A 21,126-nucleotide genomic window follows, 5' to 3' on the forward strand; every position below is an offset into this window, starting at 1 on the left:
GTCCTTAAAATGGATAGCTTGAACTGATAGAAAGGCTTCAGAAACTGTTGTATTGTTTCTTATAGGTTAGGTATATGTAACTTCCTCTGCCTCATCTATAAGGTAAGGTCTTATATGGTTCTATGTGAACATTTAATACAATGGAAGCATCTCTAGGGGAATAAAAGTCACATCTGAATACTTAACATGAGAAATATTAACAACAGAAAAACAATTACATATATATTATGCAACTTTTTCCAAGATTCTTGAATAAGCTACTCAAACAAGGCTGATCTGAATGAAACTACTTAACATGAGAAATATTAACAACAGAAAAAAACATTGCATATATATATATATATATATATATATATATATATATATATATATATATATATATATATATATATATGGGTCCTCTTCACATGGTCGACATTTCACAAAGCTGAAGACCATATGGCCGAGACCATATGATCGACTTGAAATATCGACCATGCGTAATGGGCATTTCCATACAGTGTGGAATGGAAAGATTTTCATTGTCTGCACTGTAGTGCAATCTCAGAGTTGGTATATTTAAGTTCTGGGGGTTGCAGGGTACTGTAAGTTCTTGGTGAAGTGTTTTCAGGTTATTATTACCTATTCTGTTTCCTCTCAAGTGCTGTATTTGGATCCACTTTGCATAGTTCATTTTCATTATAATCTATTTTAATTCCAATATCTGAGGTTACCTGGATATCACTAGAACAACTTATCACACACTTTGTGGAGCCAAACTGTTTTGCATACAATTTTATAAATATATCTATAATGTATTATGTTTGAGAATAAATTTCAGAATCTACACACAGTTTATCAGTCTGTATGTCTTTACTCCTTCCATATCATATGTATCTATAAAATGGTTTTCCATTATGCTTAATATCTTTATATAAATTTCCTTCAAATTTTTCTTGATCTTGTCTCACACAGTGCTTAATTTGTTTGTTCAGTTTATTTATTTCCATTTTCAAAGTTGTAGTTTGACCTAATTTTTAAAGATTATAGAATAAGTTACTTTTATAATTTGAAAAAAAGTTTGATATGAATGAAGATTCTGTTCAGAACTCACCTTCCTTCAAGAAACAATCATGCTCTTTCATGTCTTGGTTTATCTCAAGATGGTCTTTATTTTTGGGTGGATAAAACTATAATTCAGTTGCCAATAAATAGTGAACTCTCAAAGAATGACATCAGGAATAACACACTTTATTTAAAATATAATCCTTGTTGATTTTTTGTAATAAGCTGTTCAGCAAAATCATCCTGTTGCTGCGTCTACTGATTTTAATTTAAGCCTTATACAGCTGTCATGGAAATTACATTGTATTTTAGCAATAAAATGTGCATTTTGAAACTACCCATTTGTTGTCTTTTTTTCCTCACCGTCATCTTCTGCAGTGCATCAGTGAGACTGCGAATGAATTCTTCAGAGTGGTTTATATTATGTGTCCATTAATTCTTTAACTATAGTACTATTCATGATCATATAACGAATCATTCTCTGTAATGCACATTTTTAAAGACTGTGCTCTTGATATCTCAGAAAACTACAGAATACAGCATTCTACTGTGATTGCACATAATGTTTTACCTAAAGCACATTGGTAAATGCCTCTCTTATTAAAGGCACAATGGTCTCATGCATGATCTATTAAAATCTGATTTTACATGTCCACAGACAGTAACTTTTTAGCTGCAGGTTTTATGCATTCTATGGCTGAATTTTCATGTATTGCAGTTAAAATAGTATTCTAAACTATACCTGTGTTTGTATGTGGAGAACTTTCTCTCATTCAGTTACCATGTTTCCACTTTAGTGAAGGCTGAGACTGAAATGGGTCTAATGGGATCAGTGCTCTACCCAGTTAACAAATTCAAAATAAAATAAAGAAATAGAATAAATAGGCAGGAAATCATTTAATCTGGCTCAGTTGATTTCCAAAAGAATATCATTAAAATCTGGAAAAGTCACTCTACCACTCTAGTCTTTCCATATCAGATCCATCATAAATATAGTGCCCCCATCAGAATACAAAAATCCAAGAATAAAATCAACGTCAAGGTCCCAATGATTTCTAAGAGGAAAATTAAAGACCTTAAATTCTTCACCTATCCTGATACAATAGCACAACTCCTGTTATACTCAGTAATAGACTTAACTGATTCAAGCTGACCTGGGGATCACTTTTCAAGAATGAAACACATTGTCTTATTTGGCTTTGTACTTCTTTGCAAAAAGAATTGGCTCTACAAACATCTGCAATAAAGACCTATATATACACCAACATATAAATAAGACTTGCTGTAAGGATGGGTTCCTAACTTAATGCAGTCCCACCATGTGAATAAGTTATCACTTCATATCAAAGTACTACTTTGGCTGTATTTAAGGCTAGTGTTTATATATATATATATATATATATATATATATATATATATATATATATATATATATATATATATACATATAGGTTCATAGGTTCATAGGTAGGTACTAGGCTATCAGCCCAAGGGCCTAAGTAAGCCTAGACAACAAGGTTCCCTGGCTTGTGCCACCCAAAAAAAGTTAATATCTTGTGCCCCTGTCGAGCAGAACCACAGAAGTGATCCCAGGGGTGTATATCCTATTTCCCATCCACTCATCAAGATTTTTTTCTTGAAGAGTGCTAATGAGGAACTTTGCTTGACATAGATGGGTAGCTTGTTCCGAAGTATAGGAAGTCCCTGGGACAGGAATCTATCCCTCAAGCATGTCCTGTTTATTGTGGTGACAAGGTTTACATCCCTAGAGCATGTAGCTTAGACGGATTGGGATTTCTTAAGGTGTAGCATGTCCAGCAACTCTGGGTTTAACATAGCTTTATATGTTAGGCAGAGATCTCCTTGGAGTAGGTGATATACTACAGAATAAAGCTGGAGTTTTTTGAGACGGTCAGTGTAGGGCATCTGCTTGAGGCCAGTAATCCTCTTTATGAGGTACTTCTGTGGCCTTTCCAGCTGCTGCAGATGTCTTGTGAGGTACATTCCAAAAGAGGCATTGCACTCTATAATGGGTCTAATGAGTGCCGAGTAGAGGAGAACAATGACCTCTTTTTCCCTGGATGAGAACCCTTTTGTGATGAGGTGTGCCACATTGAAGGATTTCATGACTGCTGTGGTGATGTGATTATCAAAGGAGAGACTACTGTCAACCTGGGTCCCAAGGTCTATTATCACACATTCAGCATTAAGTAGACTGCCGTTTATGTGGTAGCTCATGTGTACAGAGTTTTTACCAAAGGGGATGACAATGCACTTTTTGGCATTGAGCTTGAGGCCATGCCTCTGACACCAGGAATCTGTCTCAGTGAGGCCTTTCTGTAGGATGTCCACATCATTTGGGGACTCAACTATGGCTCCTAGTTTGCAGTCATCTGAGAACTTCATTAGCCAGAGGCCTTCTGTGTTAGCCTGTGCTTCAGAGAAGTAGATATCAAACAGGAGAGGTCTCAAGACTGAACCCTGTGGTACTCCACTTGTCACTGGTATGAAGTCAGATTTGGACTCTACAACTTTTGCAGTGTGGGTTCTGTCAGTGAGCCAGTTGGCAACCCATCTTGTGACGTAGGTATTTATACCTAGTTTAGCAAGTTTAGCTATAATTTCAGAATGGGGGATGGTGTCGAAACCCTTGGCGAGGTCAAGATAGGCTGTGTAAATGACTTTACCCTCATCTATGGCTTTGGTGACTGCCTCAAAAAAGTCGATCAGGCTCAGAAGGCATGATCTGCCTTTCACAAATCCAAACTGAGTGGGGTCCAGAGTTTGGAGGTTACCAATGTCTTTGTTTATGAGTTCCATGATGATACATTCCATGGCCTTGCAGACCAGGCTCGTCAGGCTAATAGGGCGATAGTTCCCAGGATCAGTGGTGGCTGCCCCTTTATGGAGTGGGATAACTTTTGCTGTGCCCCATTCAGTAGGCACAAAGCCTGATGTGAGACTATGACTGAACATGGTGCTTAAGTGGGGAGCCAGTTCATTCTGAAGTTCATGTAAAATGCAGTCTGGGATGTTGTCCGGTCCCATGGATGCTGTGTTTTTGGTTGTAGAGAGTGCAGCTTTTACCTGCATAGATGTGATTACAGGGACTCTGCATTCTTTCTGTATAGATATGGGCCCCTTAGAGGGTGAGAGAGGGGTAAAGCTAGCACTGAACCTATCTGCCAGGATGTTGCCAATATCAGTTGGTTCTGTAATTTTCATACTGTTGTGCTGTAACTCAGAGCAGATCTGGTTGTTGCCATTGATATTCTTGACATAGCTATAGAATGCTTTGTGGTTGCCATTAGAATCAGTGGCAGTTTTGTTTTTGTAGCTAGCTTTGGAGGATCTTATATGGGATCTCAGCTTCTTACTGAGGCTAACCAGGGAGTTTCTCCACTCATGGGATTGTACTCTCTTTTGCAACACTAGAACGAACGAAGAGTTAGGGCTTGGGTAATGGATAGTGGATAGCTAGTAGGGCTATCCACTATCCTTAACCCAAGCCCTAACCCTAAGGTCCATGACTACCGCACCACAGTGCAGGAAATTGTATTTCCTCCACTGAGCAGTAGTTACGGACCTATTTCCTGTACTGTGGAGTGGTAGTCACAGACCTTAGGGTTAGGGCTTGGGTTAAGAATAGTGGATAGCCCTACTAGCTATCCACTATCCTTAACCCAAGCCCTAACCTTAAGGTCCATCACTACCACACCACAGTGCAGGAAATGTCCTGTTCGACTTAGTGACTTTCACGAAAGTGCACTTTCACATTAGTGGGACATTACTATTGTATTTTGAAACAGTGTAATTTCGATGTACGGTAGTGGACCCATATATATATATATATATATATATATATATATATATATATATAAATATAATTTTTTTTTTTTATTTTACATTTGTTAACCGGGTTAGTTTGGTAGTTTGGCTGAGCTTTTGGCTCATTTTCAGCAGAGACCCAGGGAGAAAAGCTATATCTATCTATCTATATATATATATATATATATATATATATATATATATATATATATGAAGGCTATCCCCTTACCATGACCTGTGCCCTAACCCTAAGGTCCGTGATGAATGCAGCGCAGTGAAGGACATAGCAATGTCCTCCACTATGGTGCGATAGTCACGAACCTTAGGGTTAGAACATAGGTAAGGGGATAGCTTTACTAACTATCCCCTTACCCTAACCCATGCTCTAACCTTAAGGTCCATGACTATTGCACCATAGTGGAGGACATAGCTTGTTTTTTATGTCCTCCATTGTGCTGTGGTGTTTTCAGTGAAGTGCACTTATGCAAAAGTTCACTTTCATTAAAGTGAACTTTCACAGAAGTGAGGCTTCCTATTACAAGTTCGAAGTAGTGGACTTTCGTTCTTGTAATAGGAATCCATCATCATCATCATCTTCTTTCGGCTGTTCCCATTAGAGGTTGCCACAGCGGATCACCTGTTTTCATTTCTTCCTGTCCTCTGCATCTTGCTCTGTCACACCAACCACCTGCATGTCCTCTCTCAACACATCCATAAACCTTATCTTAGGCCTTCCTCTTGTCCTGTTACCTGGTAGCTTCATCCTTAGCATCGGTTTCTCAATATACTCAGCATCCCTCCTCAGCACATGTCCAAACCTATGTAATCTTGCCTCTCTGGCTTTGTCTCCAAACCTTCCAACCTGGGCTGACGTTATAATATACTTATTCCTAATCTTGTCCACCCTCGTCACACCCAGTGCAAATCTTAACATCTTTAACTCTGCCACATCCAGTTCAAACTCCTGCCTTTTTGTCAATGCCACTGTCTCCAACCCATATAACATAGCTGGTCTCACTACCCTGTTGTAGACCTTCCCTTTCACTGTTACAGGTACTCGTCTGTCACAAATCACTCCTGACACTCTTCTCCACCCACTCCATCCTGCCTGTACTCTCTTCTTCACCTCTCTTCCACACTCACTGTTACTCTGAACTATTGACCCCAAATATTTAAATTCATCCATCTTCGCCACCTCTACTCCTTGCATCCTCACCATTCCTCTATCCTCCCTCTCATTCACACACATATATTCTGTCTTAGTCCTGCTGACCTTCATTCCTCTTCTCTCTAGAGCATATCTCCATCTCTCCAGGGTCTCCTCCACCTGTTCCCTACTCTCACTACAGATCACAATGTCATCTGCAAACATCATAGTCCATGGGGACTCCTGTCTGATCTCGTCTGTCAACCTGTCCATCACCATTGCAAATAAGAAATGGCTCAAAGCTGATCCTTGATGTAACCCCACCTCCACCCTAAATGCATCCGTTAGTCCCAACGCAGACCTCACCACTGTCACACTACCCTTGTACATATCCTGTACCACTCTTACATACTTCTCTGACACTCCTGATGTCCTCATACAATACCACAACTCCTCTCTAAGCACCCTGTCATATGCTTTCTCTAAGTCTACAAAAACACAATGCAACTCCTTCTGACATTCTCTGTACTTCTCCATCAACACTCTCAGAGCAAACATCACATCTGTAGTGCTCTTTCCTGGCATGAAAACATACTGTTGATCACTAATCATCATGTCCCTTCTTAACCTAGCTTCCACTACTCTTTCCCATAACTTCATGCTGTGACTGATCAATGTAATCCCTCTGTAGTTACTACAGCTCTGCACATCACTCTTATTCTTAAAAATCGGTACCAAAACACCTTTTCTCCATTCCTCAGGCATCCTCTCACTTTCCAAGATTTCATTAAACAATCTGGTTAAAAACTCCACTGCCATTTCACTTAAACACCTCCATGTTTCCACAGGTATGTCATCTGGGCCAACAGCCTTTCCATTCTTCATTCTCTTCATAGCTATCCTTACTTCCTCCTTGCTAATCCATTGTACTTCATGATTCACTATCTCTACATCATCCAACCTTCTCTCCCTCGCGTTCTCTTCATTCACCAACCACTCAAAGTATTCTTTCCATCTCCTCAACACACTCTCCTCGCTTGTGAGTATGTTTCCCTTATTATCCTTTATCACCTTTACCTGCTGCACATCTTTCCTAGCTCAGTCCCAATGTCTAGCCAATCTGTACAGGTCCTTTTCTCCCTCCTTAGTGTCCAACCTTTCATACAACTCTTCATATGCCTTATCCTTAGCCTTCGCCACCTCTCTCTTTGCCATGCTCCTCATCTCCTTATACTCCCGTCTACTTTCTTCGTCTCTCTGACAATCCCACTTCTTCTTTACCAACCTCTTTGTCTGTATACTCTCCTGTACTTCCTCATTCCACCACCATATCTCCTAGTCGTCCTTCCTCTGTCCAGATGTGATACAAAGCACCTTTCTAGCCATCTTCCTTACTAGCACTTCTGGAGTTACCCAGCTATTTGGTAACTCTTCACCACCACCCAGTGCTTGTCTTATCTCATCCCTGAACTCCACTTCACAATTACCCTTTTTCAGTTTCCACCATTTGATCCTTGGTGCTGCCCTTACACTCCTCCACCTCTTCTTGATCATCAACATCATCCTACAAACCACCATCCTATGCTGCCTAACTACACTTTCTCCGGTCACCACTTTACAGTCTCCAATCTCCTTCAAACTGGCCCTCCTACATAAGATATAATCCACCTGTGTGCATCTTCCTCCACTCTTGTATGTCGCCCTATGCTCCTCCCTCTTGTTATAATATGTATTCACCACAGCCATGTCCATATATATATATATATATATATATATATATATATATATATATATGTATGTATATATATATATATATATATATATATATATATATATATATATATATATATATATATATATATATATATATATATATATATATATATATATATATATATATGTATATATATATATATATATATATATATATATATATAGTTGTACGAACAAAAAATACAAAAAAAAGTTTACTAAGACCATCTAAATAGTCACTATAGTAAGTAAGGTACAATTGTCTTTGATATTTGTAACCAAATTTTCTTTTGAGACACAATAAAATAGTAAAAAAATGGAATAAAACTATATGCAATAAATACAACAAGTGCTTAGGGCTCATGAATTAGCTTTCAAAACTTAGAAGGTTAAACCAGATGTTAAAATTAAAAGTTCTGGTAAAAGTAACAATTTTAAATAATAAAGTATTGTAACAATATAGATTAAGTATGTACATTTAGCAGCTCTGATTCAGAGATTTGATTAAGATTCCCAAAACCGTAGGCTAGAACTTAAAGTTTGGTGGCTTATTGATGGAGTTAAATTTAATTAATTCTGTTCCCTTATTATGAATTAGTTTTAAAATTTCTAAAAATTTAGATAAAGAAGCAGGTGCACTGTGCACCCATTTTCTAGTGACAACTTTCCTAGCGATACCATTGTCATCCAGTTAGGTCATACAGGAGATTTGTTTGATAGTCCATAATCATGACATGCTTCATCTAGTATCTCACTTATATTCACTATACCCTCATAGAAAATGCATAAGGGAAATATATGTATCGCTGCATATGTATAGATTAATTTGCATTTGTGCATAATTCTTTGGCAGTCAAATTGACAAATGCAAGCATGATCAATATTTTAGGGATAGATTTATCAGTCTTACACTCAGAGTAGTTATTAATTTTTTTTCAAATTATGTGATCCTCTGTGACTGAGTTTATCAAGATAGATAACATACTTAAAGTACATACTATCGTCATCAACTAATTTTCTTTTTAACAAAATTGCGTCTAAAATTTCCTCACCATGCATATTACTATTATTTTAAAACTTCCCACATTCTTTTTAATATTATTATCGGTATATCTGTGAAAACAAACAATGGAAAACTCTAGAATCTGCAGTATTTCTTGTACTGTCTCTCTTGTGCATGAATGACAGAATCACTTTTGTAAAATTAGACACAAACATTTGCTTTTGCTTGTCTTAAGATAAGAAATTACATTTCACTAGGTCAGGCAGCTTTCATTGACCCTAGTAAAATAAGCATAGGTATGTCAGTTTATTAGAGATTTTGTTTCCTGTATCTTCTGTCTTTATCTGATGCATTGTTTTTCTTTCCTTTCATTTATTATTTCTTTTGCAGATGGCAGCCCTCACTTTTTTGCACTCACAAGCTTTCTTTAAGAATTGATAGCATTTCTTTGCTTTGTCACTTTGTCTGTCTGTGACTTGCTTTTGACATCATGATTTGTCTACAGCTATGATGGCTTCTTTATTCATACCTGCTGTTTTCTCTGTCTTTGTCTTGCAGTTTATGTTATGCAAGGCTTCAGCCTGTGTGGGTACTTCAGCCAGTCCATTGCTTCTCTCAGTATTCCTCACATTTTGTGTTGCACTTGTAACATTCCAGATGTTCATAGCTAACACTATGTGTTAGCACCTTTTCTTATTTTCAATAGAGAGTTTTTGTCATTTTTTATTAGAAATAATGTCCAGCCTTCCCAAGGTAGATTGCAAATGTTGGAGGCATAATAGAGAAGAAAGAGATAATTAGGAAAATATTTTCTGGGAGTGTAATGACTTGGCAGACTTTAAAAATTCCCTGCAGACTTTTCTGTCAGAGATACTGGTTAAGCAAATTGGTGTAACTAAGGAAATGATCTTTTGCTTTATGATACAGAATTAGAATTGCCTATACATAATAAGGTCTTGCAAAATTTAATTCTGGCGGCTGCCAAAAAGCAATTGCTAGTAAATGGAAATCAAAGTCCAAACCAATCATATTAGAAGGAGTAAATATAGTAACAGAGAGAGAGAGAGATAAAAGAACGGGATGTGGGATCTTTAGAAAAGTGTAGGAGAAATTTACACAGAAAAAGTGGGAATTGTGGGAATATATATGTAAAATAATGATTTGCAGGAGGAATAAGGTTTAAAAGAAGGTAGGAATTGAATGAGCTATATAATGTTCAATTGACAATGACTGTATAGAAGATCATGGTATGTATAATATTTACAAATGAAAATTTGTCAATATGGTTTGTTTTTATTTATATAAATCTATGATTTATATAAATGTATGATTGTCTATGTCATAACTGATAATTCAATAAAGATGTTTTTTGTTAAAAATATATATATAAATAATGTCCAGCCTGATTCTTTTTAGCATTAGTTGCCTTTAAGGAAAGATATTGTTTGTCATACCTTGTTAGATATGTGCACACATGTGTTATAGTCATAAATAAATAACATTAAGAATTTACCTTATATGCCTTTAGTCAGGAACAGCACTTCAGGATGTGCAAACAGAAATTTTATTTTACAGCATGGGAGTCAGTCTTCATAGCCCTTGATGAAGCATTCTCACTTTACACACATAAACTGTATTTTTATACATTTTCTTATCAAACTGCTCATGCAATTTCATTACGTTATAATGATTGTGTCCTATAGAAAACTTTGCAAATGTCCTCATCCCTCATGATTTTCACTTCAGACTTCACGTGAACACCTTCCTGTACATGATTCACCTGCTTCCAAGGGGACTTGTTTCTGACCTTGGATGTTTCAAACCTGCCCTAGCAACAATGCACCCCTAGCCTGGAGGAGTCAGGCTAACAAATTCCTTTTTGTAATAACTACATGCCTCACTTCAAGCAACACATACTATTATCTCTTATTACATACTAAAAGAATGCAGTTTAAAAAGAACAGTAATACTGAAGCTTATGACGTTGTATTTTTCCCAGTCCTGCATACAGATTATATTTGCTTTTTTTTAATAATCATATTATAACATCATTAATAAACTGAAATTAATATACATTTTAGTAAGCTGATCTTGCCCCATAACAGTTTCCTCCCTCTGACACTATTAGTGTCATACCATACATATAATTATATTTTTATTTTTATTAACTTGATTAAATACGCCTCAGCATCACAATATTTATCATCAATTTCTGTCAAAATAGAACTGTCATTGATTTCTGCATGCAGTGGCATTTCATAATATGAAACTATATGAATATAGTTGAATACAGTTGGAATAGGGTTAATATAGAAGTGAATGTCTTTTTAAAACTGTTATGTACCTGTTTATATTAATTAACCAATTGACTTAATTACCATTGAGAGTTATATAAAAATGCAATTGATTTAATCTAGAACAGATTCTGATGAAGTCTCCGTAAAGGAGACGAAAGTGCTTAATCTGATCTACTCGTTTGTTGTTGTTTTCTGGTTTTATTATTAAAGTTCAGTATTATTAATTTCAAACACCTTCCGCCTCTTTATGGTGTATACTGGCGTTTTAAGAACATGGTGAAGCAGAATTGACGTGATGCACATAGGACAGCCTTAATAGTGCCAGAACGGTTTGCTTTTTGGTGAAATTATATTTTCTCTGGTTACTAGTTGTTTCGTGGTTTGTGTTTTTGGGTCTGGACACGAGGAGTCGTAACATACAAGATGGAGAGCAGTGGAATGTTAAATGAGCTTTTGCGAGTTATCCAGGCATACTCGCAAACTGAAACTTCACCAGCAGGAACCTCTGACGAGATTCCTTGTGGGCAGAGCAGCCCGAAGGACCATAGGGCTAATCGAGTGACGTCGGAAGCCGGCGACCAACAGACACGAGGTGGAGGGACCAAGGAAGTGAACGCAAGTCGGAGAAACGCTAACAATGGAAACTATAACGATTTTAATTCTATAAGGGACAAAGACAGGGGCGACCATGTTATTTTGGAAAGTTACAGAGACTTGGACTTCAACCAATGGCTCAATAAATCTTTCACGCGTAGTGGAAAAGATAAAGAAAAGCCGAACACAAAGGAACAATCTAATGCAACAACCTACAAAGACCAATGTAAGAATTTTAAGAAACTGCTACTTAAATATAAATCTTTGACTGTGGAGAATTGGTACTTTGAGAAGTGCATTAAAGAAAAGATAGTACCAAAAGGTCTTAGAATAAACAAGTTTCCTAACAGCAGTTACAGTGATAAGACATTTTTTTAAAAATGTGTGTGACATTCTCAATGACTGTGGACTTTCTATTTTAAAAGCAATGATACAGTACAATATTGAAGTTATGGAGAATTTGAAAAATGATATAGATAGGATTTATGTGCATATTAACAATGATTTATTGCATTCTTTAGATGAGTATAAGAATGTTTATTATAGAATTTTGCATGATGCTGATATGGCCACAAATACTAATATTAATCGCAAATTAAAGAAATTAGATAGGGATATCACTGTGTATGAGAAAGGTAATGCATATAATTTTGAAAAACCGACTACAACCAGAAGTTTACTAATCACTTTAAACCCTATTTTCAAAATAGGAATAATATTTTTTTTCAACAAAGAGGGGCATTTAAGGAAAGACATTGGGAAAATTGCGAGGCAGATGGGCGTAATCAATCTTTCTACGACCAATATCCTAATCTTGAAAGGAATGGTAATATGGTTGACACAAATGTCCCTTTAGAAATAGAAGAGGTGAGGAGGTCGGAGAGGTTGAGAAACAGGAACCAACAGGCATCTTATGCACAGGCTGCATCTGGGAGCAATGTAGGTTTGGGGAGGGGGTATCGAGAGCAGAGTTTTCATTAACCCCTGACCCTGAATTATTGCATATTCAAACTACTATCTATAATATAGAGGCTGACGACAATACTAGTGGTATTTTAAATACTTATAATAATTTTAATATTTTTAACTACACTGATATTAATATTAATAAAAGTTTTTTTGAATTATTTATAAAGGGTTTTACTTTTGTACCAGTAGACAAACCTAATATTGAGAATTTTATTTTGGATATTAAATTATTTACACTTAAATTAAATTTTAAACATTTATATAATGATGAAGCTGGACAATATAAGATAAACCCTTTGACTAGGCGTAGTATATATAATCCACCCATACAAAGTGAAATTTTAAATTTTGAAAGATGTATAATTAACAAAATTAGGGATGGATATAAGACTAGGGACAAAGTGAAAAATAATTTGACCAAAGAAGAAAATAATTTATTGTATGAACTGAGTAATAATGACAAAATACATGTTATGAAGCCAGACAAGGGTGGGGGCATAGTCCTCATGGATAAGTGGGATTATATTAAGAAAATGAAAGATATTTTAGACAAAGAAAAATAATATTGTTTGGTTACCAAAAATGAGATTAATATATTATATAGGAAGATAGATTTAATTTTAGAGGACAACTTGTTTTGTGGTATGAGTGATTTAGATTTATATAAGTTTTTAATAGTACCCAAGCCAGTTGTACCTGCTATATTTGGTATACCGAAAACACATAAATCGCTGGTGGACCCCCCCATGAGACCCATTATAGCTTCACAGGGGTCTAAAACCCAGGCCATGGCTATATATGTGGATACCATGGTTAAGGAATTTTATGTTAAGTATGACCACATACTTAAGGATTCGTGGGATTTTTTGACTAAAATAAATGATAGTACTTATAGTGAAGAAATGTACTTTATAACTATTGATGTAAAAGACTTATTTTCAGTCATCCCACAAACTACTGGTATGGAATGGTTTGAGGAAGTTTTAACAGAAATGAATTTTCTTACACCTCTTCAATACAGGACTGTTTTAGAATGTATGGAGTTAGTGTTGAAATATAATTTTGTGTATTTTGAAGGTGATTATTATCACCAAAAAGAAGGGGTAGCAATGGGTTCCGCTTGTGCCCCAGTGTATGCTAACATTATTATGTTACACTGGGAGAAACAACATGTTTTTAACTCTTCATACAATCAATATATTGTTAAGTATTTTAGATTCCTGGACGATATTTTTGTTCTATGGAATGGAACCAAAGATTGTATTATTGAGTTCTTACAATATATTAATCATACCACCTTATTTTTAAGTTTTGTACATCAGATTGAAAAGGATGAAATACATTTCCTTGATGTCAAGTTGAGTAAAGATAAACAGAAAGAATGTTATAAATCTAATGTTTTTAGGAAGGAGCATTTTTCAAATGCATATCTCCATTTTGATAGTGACCATCCATATCAATTAAAGAAAAATGTTGTGAAAGGACAAATGATCAGGATGGCGAGAATGACATCAGAAGAGGTGGATTTTTTGAAAGAACTTGAATATGTAGAAACAATGTTTATTGAAAGAGGGTATCCTAAGGAACTCATTACACCAATAAAAGAATATGTAACACAGGGTAGACGAACTAGATATAAACCACTATTATTTAAGATGGACAATGTAATGATTAATGATGGGTCAAATGATAATAATACTAATATTAATAACTATAATAATGAGGTGAATGATGAAATAAATACACAAATTGTAACTAAAACTAACTTCATACCATATCTTATTGTTACATATTATAAAGATATAGGGTGGTTAAGGAAAAGTATCTATGAGATATGGAATATGTTCAAAAATATAGCTGTTAAAACAGACGTATTCAAGAGTGATTTGAAATTCAGTTTTAGGAGAAATAAGAATATTAAGAATATTCTGGATAAAAAGAAAATTGAGAGAAGTGGGACTAATAAAAAGCATGGAACTTTTAAATGTGGTAGATGTGCACAATGCCCATATATTGCAGAGGCAAAAGAACTGACAATATCTAATTTATCCCTAACTTTAAGGGCAAAAAAGTATAGTACCTGTTATTCAAAAGGGGTAATTTATCTGGTGATGTGCAATATTGCCAAAAATATTATATTGGCAAAACTGAGAGACATCTCAGAAATAGAATATATGAGCACATAAGAGATATAAATAGGCATAATGAGAACAATGCCTTGTATAGACATGCAATAGAGTGTAAAAAAGCAGATTATAAATTTTGGGTACTTGAAGTGGTGGAACATATGGAACGTGGGGGTGATTGGGAAACCAAAGTTGAATATAGGGAGATGATTTGGCAACTAAGGTTGGATGCCTGTAGTAATTGGGGTCTGAATGACCACATATCAATCACCCCTGCATTGAAAATACTAGCAAATGACCCAAAAGTTAAAATGTTTTGAAATGAGTTGAAAATGTGTTGAAAATGTTTTGAAAAAATGTTTTGAAAAAATGTTTTGAAATGACTTAAAATGTTTTCAAATGTTTTAAAATGTTATGAGAGACTGCTTAGGTGGACAAATGTCTATATTTTGATGTCTACTACTGGGAAATCCATAGAGTTGAATATATGGATTCAATTGGTAGTCCCAATATATAACATATATTAAGTATAGAAATATATTTCTCCAACAGCATAACTAAACAATAGTATACTATTATATTATATCTTAGTTTTTACAGACATATACACTTTATACTCACTTTATACTCAGTTCATCTAATATATATTTATTTAATAATTATTTATTCATTTATTTATATAAATACATGTTTATATTTTTTAAAACATTTTTATACATTTTTATACATATTTATTTATATATATATATATATTATTATACCTAGGATATACATACAAAACTTTTTAGTGATTTTACAACATTTTGTAACATTTTTAACATTATTAATATTATAGTTACACTTACATATTTATACACATATATAATTTCTAATATGTTGTAGTAATTGTCTTTAAGCCTTGGATATTTGATATTTTACAAGTAATATATTATAGATTTATAATGTTTCATTCTCTTTACATATTTCATTTCTCCTATACATTATGTTATATATTATATTTATATTTGATTAAGTCATTTATACACATTTTTAAATAATATAAAGTATAAATTAATATCTAATAGTAGAATAGTATATTTAAACATTGATAACCTAGTAGCTTTTTTAAAATGGTACTATTTTTCAAAATGGTACTTCTTTTAAAATTGTACTTCTTTTAAAATGGTACTTCTTAATAGGTGGCACTTTGAATATAGTTGAATACAGTTGGAATAGGGTTGATATAGAAGTGAATGTCTTTTTTAAAACTGTTATGTACCTGTTTATATTAATTAACCAATTGACTTAATTACCATTGAGAGTTATATAAAAATGCAATTGATTTAATCTAGAACAGATTCTGATGAAGTCTCCGTAAAGGAGACGAAAGCGCTTAATCTGATCTACTCGTTTGTTGTTGTTTTCTGGTTTTATTATTAAAGTTCAGTATTATTAATTTCAAACACCTTCCACCTCTTTATGGTGTATGCTGGCGTTTTAAGAACATGGTGAAGCAGAATTGACGTGATGCACATAGGACAGCCTTAATAGTGCCGGAACGGTTTGCTTTTTGGAAAAAAAATATTTTTATTTTTATTAACTTGATTAAATACGCCTCAGCATCACAATATTTATCATCAATTTCTGTCAAAATAGAACTGTAATTGATTTCTGCATGCAGTGGCATTTCATATGTCAGGTGAGGTTAAACATCTTGTAATCACTGCCTTTAGAATAGAAAATACCAAAATGATCACAAATATAATAAAAAGTACAATGACAATACCCTGGATTATGCTAGTTCCCAGGTTACCAAAAATACTGCCCAACCATCCAAAAAGTGTCCAATTTTTTAATGTGCTGTCCAACTCTTTGGCCCTTTTTCCAAGAAACTTGCCAGTTTTTCCTGTTCATCATAATAATCACTAATATACAAACAGCAACAACTCCCTTTGAGGGCACATGACCCCCCCCCTTTGCAGCAAGCATTATATCAAGTGCCATTCGATTCTGTAACATCACAGTTCGCATTTCAGTCATTTCTCAATTTGCCATCCTGATGTGATGTGAAGTTTCATTGGCCACCTCCTGTAGAATTTGAGCAAGCATGGTGATTTCAAGCATTGTCCTTTACACTCCATACCCAGGATTAAAAATTTTAAATACTTGTTCTGTCCAGTGGATTGCTTGCTTATTGTTCAGTCTAACTGCTGGTGGGTGTTCAAAATGTTGAATAGCAGGAGTAATATAGCCTACAAAGCAATGTCCATACCAGTTTGTAGGCAACCAGGGGTAGACATGATCACCACAGATATAGTAACGGTCACTTATCATGCCCATGCCACACCCCCAGTCATAGATTTTTTAAGTGCAAAGAGTCTAACACACTCATGCCTGGTGTCATTACATTTGTTTTGTGCTACTGGTACAGTCCCATTTCTGGCATAACATGTGTCTCCATGATGTTTGGTTGCAAGTTGAAGAGACACAACCTTTGAAAAATCAGTTAAATTACACCAGGTTAAGCTGATGTCATTAAGGTCCTTTTCAAATGAAACCTGTGATGCAAAGATGGGAATCATAGGAATCCCTGCCTTAGAATTATGAGGTATATGCAAACATATCCAGCAGTTTGTTTTGTTTAGATCCTTGGCATATAGCCAAAGGACCAGCAAGAAACTGTTTTCTCTCGACCAGTTTACAGAAGGGAACAGCAGCAGAAACAAAGCAAAAGTACCTCTTGTCACTAGATTTATCATGGACTGCTACTGAAGTTGACCTTCTCACTGGACAGATGATTTATCTGTCACACCTCGATTTCCCTCTGTTGCTTGCAATGATTCATCTGGGATCCCCACACGGCAGGTCTTCTTGCAATGAAATGAATGGATCCATGTTGGTAGTCCTGCACAGCGAACTGCACTCAAAGTCATTAGCAGGACCTGGAAAGGCCCCTTCCACCTCCGGCTGAGGCAGTTTTTCCTCTGAAAAATTTTCACATACACCCAACCACCTGATTGTAGTTGATGACAGGGCTGGTCAGGAGGCTTTGGTAATGCTGCTCTTACTGCTCAATGACATTGCTGCAACATTTTGTGGAGTCTCCTACAATAGGAAATCATAGCATCATCTGACAAAGTTAAATTGGCATTTCCCCTGGAGGGGTAGCTAGAAGGGCAATGGGTCTCCCCATTAATATTTCATATGGACTCCATTTCCTGGTGGCATTCAGTGAGGCCCGCATACTCATTAATGCTAAGGGAAGGGCTTCAGGACACTTTAAATGGGTTTTAGCACAAATCTTTGAAATGTTATTTTTAAGGGTCCTGTTTACCCTTTCCACTAATCCAGATAACTGGGGTGGTTGGGACAGTGAAGACTCAACTTAGTATTAAAACCTGTACATATCTCTTTAAACAGATTATTATTAAAATGAGTTCCCTGGTCACTGTTAACAATGCTGAGTATACCGAATCTCGGTATATAATCAGATATTTTTTTTATAACTGTGACTGCATCAGCTTTGCGACATGGGTAAGCTTCCACCCATGCTGAGAACATACACACTAACACCAAAATAAATTGTAAATTATTAGTCTTAGGCATCTGGATGAAATCCAGCTGTATATTAACAAAAGGTCCCCAGGGTGGATGTAAACATGCAGATTTGCTGTTGGCATGTTTGCTTATGTTATATTCCAAGCAAATACTACACTTTTGTACATACTGAAGTATCAAAGAGGAGACATGAGGGGCATACCAACTTCAGGTAATTTCATTAAGTAAAGCTGTCTTACCTGTATGGGCCGGTAGATGATATGCCCTTACCAGCTAAAGTAGCAAAGAGGCAGGCGCCACCAATCGGCTGTCCGGATGTCGCCATATGCCATCAGAGGATTTTCTACATCCATCCTTGAGTCACCTCAGAACATCTTCCTGTGATGCTTCAGCTTGAAAGGCTGACAACGTTTTAAAATCAGACATCATTACCATTGGAGTTTGTCATAGTTATATGCACAGATCTTTACAACAATCTTCTACTGCTTGTTTAGCAGCTTGGTCTGCCAAATTATTGTCCTTTGTTACAGCATCTCTGCCCTTTTGTTGGGCCCAACATTTGATTACAGACTGCTTTTTAGGTAACAAAAGTGCATCTAACAATGATTTTATGTACCCTGAATTTTTTATTTGATTTCCTGAAGAGGTCAAAAACCCTCTCTCTCTCTAATGTTGCCCAAAATCATGTACCACCCTGAAAGCATAACGTCTGTCTGTAAAAATATTGGCCACCTTGTCTTTGGCTAATTCACAGGCATTTTGCAAAGCCACTAGCTCAGATATTTGAGCAGAATGAATACCTTCTAATCTTTGTTGCAACAATATTGTTTCCTCGGTGCAGACTGCTATTCCCGAGATCAACTTTCCTGTTTGATCTCTTCCACAGGACCCATCTACAAATGGATGCATGTCAGCACTGGGTATAGGAGTGTCCTTTAAGTCCTCCCTACGAGAAAGCAAATAGTTAGTTACACACACACAATCATGCTCTTCACCATCCTTAGCAGTAGGCAACAGAGATACAGGATTTAGAACAAGACAGCGGATCAGAGAAATAGATGTATCAGAAAAAACTGCAAGATATATCTAGTTAGATCTGCATTCAAGAAGGGATGAGTTTCATTTTAAGTAATAAAGATGATTCAGAGTGAGGGATATCTACTATAAGATCCTACGCTGCGATATTAAATGACCAAGATAACGTACCTGAAGTAACCATAGCTGTAATTTATTTGTTGTTGACACATTGTGTCCTTTTCCTGCAAGGATAGTCAGAAGATGCAAGGTATTCTATTAACATTGCTGAAAGGAATTTGGTGCTATCAGTAAATCATTTACATATTGTACTAACATAGACCCATCCGGAAATGTCACATTCTCCAAATCTTTTTCAGAATTTGAGAAAATAATGAAGGAGATTCAGTATATCCTTTTGGCAACCACGTTCAGGTATATTGCTGTCCCTAATAAGTGAAAGCAAACATAAACTGACTGTCAAGGTGAACAGGTATAGGAAAGAATGCTGAATGTAAATCTATCACAGAAAAGTAACTAGCTGTAGGTGGTATGCAACTCAGTATTGTTGCTGGATTTGGAATAACAGGAAAAATAGATAGTACTGCATTATTTGCAGCCCTTAAGTCTTGTACAAATCTATAAGTATCCTTTCCTGGCCTTTTCACTGAAAAAATAGGAGTATTACAAGGGCTTTTAGCTGGTATTAGTATTTCTTGCTGTATTAGAGACTGAATTACAGGTTTGATTCCATGTTGTGCTTTTGATTTCAGTAGATACTGTGGAATTTTATGGAGGGGTTTTGATAGATTCAGTGTTATTTGTACAGGTTTTGCAGATTTTAATAGACCTACTTTATTAGCATGTTTAACCTATAAGTTAGCAGGTACCTGCTGCAGCAGTTTTTAGTTGTCTATATGCCTTCAAATGGCTTTTCTTAGCTTTTGCTAAGTATTGTAATACTTCCCCCTTTATTTGGTTAAAACATCTAGATACACCCTTTCCGGTGTACAGTAAATGGTACAACCCAGCATACATAGCAAATTTTGTTCTAGTAGGTTTACTGGTGCAGTAGTGCTCAAAGGAAAGAATGTTTTTCTTTGATTGGACCTAAAGAAATGGTTATAGGTTTTAAAACAGGATTCGTAACAGTGGCATTTGTTTCACCAACTGTCTACTTTGCTTTTGTACTGGTATTTAACTGTTTGAAGTAACTTTTAATACAGACCTAGTGTTGCCAGTTTTACCAAGAATAGAGTTGGCTTTGCATTTATTTTTACTTTAACATAGGGTCTTTTTTGTTTTGTTTTGTTTTTTAGTGGCAGCAAAGGGATTAAGATTTATTTTTGTTTTATTACCCTGCTATAGTCAGTACAGTGATTTGCAGCACTTAGTATGGACTTTATTTTTCCTGCCAGTCTATAAGCACTTGCTTCATTTGATTTTGAACAGGATTTGCAAACCCTGCATGAAGGCAGCTGCAATAGCTGGTTCAGCTTGTTCATGTGGGTCTGGTATTTCTAAATGTTTAGCAAACACTGCTTTAAGATGACACAAATAATCTGCAAGGGCTTTCTCTTTATTTTGCCTACATGCCTGACACACTTTTGTAATTTAACAATGTAATCCTTTCTTTATCTATCAGTGGATGAAATTTATTATTTTAGCCTTTTTAAGTAACTGTGTTCTTATAATAAGAATCTTGTTTCATTTGAAGTAACTTCCCAAAGCAGCTGGTTTAAATCTGTCAAAGTAGGATTGTAATATATATTTTTTAATTCCTCCTTAAACCTTTATGGATTTTTTTCCTTCTTT

At 35.5% G+C, this 21,126-nt stretch overlaps 1 protein-coding gene across 1 annotated transcript in view; it reads left to right on the top strand.

Annotated features, from left to right (window-relative positions):
* DPT (dermatopontin) overlaps positions 1 to 21,126 on the top strand; it is a 162,749-nt gene that overhangs the window by 133,389 nt on the left and 8,234 nt on the right. The window lies entirely within an intron of this gene.

This window comes from Protopterus annectens, chromosome 5.part0 (genome assembly GCF_019279795.1).
Source record: "Protopterus annectens isolate FY-2018-M chromosome 5.part0, PAN1.0, whole genome shotgun sequence".
Lineage (NCBI taxonomy): Eukaryota > Metazoa > Chordata > Ceratodontiformes > Protopteridae > Protopterus > Protopterus annectens.